Source organism: Galleria mellonella, unplaced genomic scaffold, assembly GCF_026898425.1.
Source record: "Galleria mellonella isolate WM207_F2 unplaced genomic scaffold, CSIRO_AGI_GalMel_v1 utg65, whole genome shotgun sequence".
Lineage (NCBI taxonomy): Eukaryota > Metazoa > Arthropoda > Insecta > Lepidoptera > Pyralidae > Galleria > Galleria mellonella.
This window is the reverse complement of record NW_026442138.1, coordinates 8597096-8601305: the sequence shown is the minus strand read 5'-3', so window position 1 is coordinate 8601305 and position 4210 is coordinate 8597096.

The following is a 4210-nucleotide window of genomic DNA, read 5'->3' as shown; positions in this document are numbered from 1 at the left end:
CATGTTAGTTTCCAGGGAGAACCGCGAGGAGGTCGACCTGGTTGGGTATATTTCTAGCAATAGGATTCTCAGTCTCCATTACTAACAATCCCTTTCCCCCCAAATGTCTATATTTGTATTACTTTACTGTTCCTTGTATAAAATATATATTTTAAAACAAAGAAGATACGTTTAATTAATAGTGTTATTAAAAAGGCTTTATAAAGCATTTGGACCATATGGTCACATGTATTTTCATTACTACTATATTATTTCATGTACTTAAGATTTTTTTTCTATACAACTTAAAATGGCAAACAAGCTGACGGCCCACCCGATGGAAAGTGGTAACCGTCGCCTATAAACATTAGCAGTACCATGGACATAACAGAGTATACTGTTTCGCCCATGATACCCCCCATGCGTTGCCATTTCTGAGGACTCAGGTGTTATTCGTCTGTACCCTGTAAATTCACGCCATATCCCACTCTTTAAACAGAAACACATCCATGCAAATACAACTGCTTCACGGTAGAATCACGAATGGGACAGAGGTACCCAAGCAATCGACTTTTGTACAAAGTCTCCCTCTGGTAAAAGATAAGATGGATGATATCATAGATATAGAATATTAATTTACTATGTTTAATCGTATATTATAGATATGGATGATACACTAAACAATAGCGTGATGGAATTTTAAATTTTCTTATATATATTTTAAATCTTTAAATTCCATAAGAAAATACTTGCAAATTTTAAGACACGATCCCTTGACACATGTCATAATTAATAATCCCTGCCTTCTCAATACTGTTATCCAATAAATGTCGTCGACATCAAAGGTGTAATTAGCCATATAATATATATGGATAGTAAACTATGGTAAATTTCCTATCATAATATGCATAATACAAATTATTATTGCATAAAACAGTATGAGCTTCTTCAAAAAGAACCTCTATAGGTCCCATAACTATAGGACTATAACTCACAACTGTGATGCTGAAGTCGATCATCTATTTAGCCACATTCAGGGTATTATGGACATTATGCTTCAGCGATATACTGATGCTGTGGTGATTAAACTTGGTGATTACGCTTATCACAGTCATTGGATTCACACACGCTTCTTCATCTTACAATCAACTTTCTCCTTTGCTGTTTTATTTGAATTCTCACAACTTATTTCCCGTCCTACTTGTATACCCGGCATAGCGGATCACTCCCCACCACTGCTGGATCTTATGCTCATCACTCACCCAGGTGAATACAACATTTCCATTAACGCTCCTCTAGGATCATTAAAGCACTGCCTAGTGCGTTCAGTGGTGGCAATAATCAAACCCACTTAAATTATTCCACCGAGTCTTCGACGTGTTTGGCACTGTAAATCGGCAGACTGTGAAGGCTTGGCACGGCAGTTGTTACGGAAACAATTTTAATAGGCATGGAATACTTTATCTCCAGCCATACTAAACATATCGGTCATTCAAAATCATTATCATTCAAAATCGGTCATTCGAAAACTTGGTTTGATGCTTCTTGTATTGAACTCTGCAGAAAAAACGGGATATTTATAATACCTGGGTGGACGTGCGGACTGCGCGGGATTCCAAAGCATCGGATCTGAAAAAGCAATACAACGCGATACGGCAATGTGCTTCTTATTTGATTTGAAAGCAAATCAAATAAGAAGCACATTGCCGTAGCAACAGCAAAACATATCCGTAGAATTGGCCAGAGGCTGGTGAGTATTCCTTGTGGGAGGTGCGCCTACTTGTCTCTCAAAGCTGTGGCGTCAGTTGACGCGTTGGTCTACTTAGCCAAGGAGAAAGCTGACTTCATATGTGCACTTTTTGCGTCGAGTTCGAGTTATCTTGAGGAGAATCAGTTTATCAGTGACTATCAATATGATTTTCGTCACGGTTGTAGCGTTGATAATCTTGTTTACTTCACGCATCATTGGACAACCACCATTAAGAATAAAGATGAAGCAATGGCGGTTAGCTTAGATATCGGAAAAGCATTCGAACAGGTCTGACATAGGTCAGCGGGTCTACCATAAAATGAAATTTCGAAATTTCGGACTCAATTTCGTGATTTTGTTTATTACCAAAATCATAAATGGACCAATAAATGGAGTTTATTTCATTCGTCCTACATCCTATCATAAAAGTCCAAAGGAACAATATTTTAATATTTTTAATATTTCCAAACGGCATGTATTATGTAATTTTAACATCAAATTTCTGTTTCGTTTGGCTCCGAAATTTCGGAAAACATTTCATGATAGGCCCTCAGTTCTATCGAAGTTTTCATCATATGGTCTTCCTGAGGAATTGTGCAGATGGGTATCTAGATTTCTAACTAGGCGCAGCATTAACATCTATATAGACAGCGTATGCTCCGATACATTACGCGTTAACGCTGGATAACCCCAGGGCTATATACTGTCGCCCACATTGTTCATCCTGCATATTAACGGCATGCTACAAGTTAAGTTCATTGTTATTCAGATAACAGTAATTATGACTCCTATTATAAGAGTAGTACTAATATCCCACAAACTGTATTTGAAGAGAGTAGAAAATAGTTGGTCCCTGCCCTTGAGGCATCTCTGGAGTGTATCTCGGAGTGAATGAAACGTAATTTTGTGTTTTTTAACCCCTCAAAGACGCAAGTCTGTGCATTTACTGCAAAGAAGACTCCGTTTGTTGTGGCACCTAATTTCTTGGATACTCCTCTTAAAGTATTGGAATACTTGAACTTCATATTACGAACGACGTTTAATTCATTTAGAAGAGAAAGTGAAACTGGCTACTAAGAAACTTGGGATTCTGAACCAGGCCAAAAAGTATTTCACACCTCAATATATACACTCCTGCTTTATATAGCCTAAATTCGCCTACAGGAGTACTGTTTACATTTTTGGGCAGGAGTACCTCAATATAAACTCCATCCATTTGACTATATACAGCGTCGAGCGGTACGAGTTGTCGATTTAGTTTGGTTTAGATTCTCTGAGTTTGAGGTTGGATATTGCTTCATTATTAATTTTATATCGACTGTACAATGGGGAATGTTCCAAGGAATATAATTCTTAACGACCTGATGGCATCGTCACCCTTTTACCATCGTACCTCTCGTCATAAAGCTGAAGTTAACTCTGATTTCTTAGGTGCATGGCATAGTACTATAGTCTATACATCGTTCACTTTTACCTCGTACACTTGAATTGTCGAATGAGCTTCCGTCCACAGGTTTCCTTTTACGATATAATATGGGGAATTTTAAAAAACGTGCCTATAAACATTAAAAAGGCAGGAAACGCACGAGCAACTCTTCTCGTGTTGCAGGTGTTCATGGGCGACAATAGCCATTTTCTATCAGATCGACCTTTTGCTCGTTTATCTCCTTAACAATGAAAAAAAAAGTCGATTGATTTCTACGAAATCGATTTTTCAAATGTTAATTCTTTCGTGAATCCCCTGAGGAATCAAATCCTTATTAAATCCTTTACTTCCTCTTAGTGCCGTCGCGAAATTTAAGATTTGTGATTCTCGATGAAAATTGGAAATGGTTTAATCGATTATCTTGATCTGCTCTCTATATATCAACTCTCTCTACGTGTCCCAACTGAACCACTAAGATTAAAAGCCTTCTTTTTTCTTCCATTTGTTTTCACTAACTATAACAAATTCATATGTCTGATGTGCAAGCGATAATTTTAACAAAATATCTAGAGATCTCAATTTACATTTACTTAATTCTATTTAAGTAAAGTAAATGGTTCTTTGATGGTTCATCTTTGAACGTGTGAATTTAACATTTTATTTTATATTACTACCTACCTTTAATGTGCGTACTACTATAATGTTGTTATTCTAGTTGATTGTATTAGCGATGTCATGTGCATTTTTTAAATCCTATAATTGTTTTGTGAAAACCTGTAATTGGTTTGTTACCTTTACTGTTTTTTTTTATTATGAAATTTTTTAGCTTTTGGTTTTCTTTAATAAAAAATAAATAAAATTACATCAAGTTCGATCCTCAACGCATAAGTATCTTCAACATATAAATTTGATGTTGCGATTTAGTTTTTTTTTTTTTATATCTTTATTTTTTTACATTGACGAATTTTGTCCATGGGTATAAACTCATGTCTATACAGGATAAAATCGAATCCCCATGTATTATCCCCATGGAAATATAGGAGTAAATTCTGTTA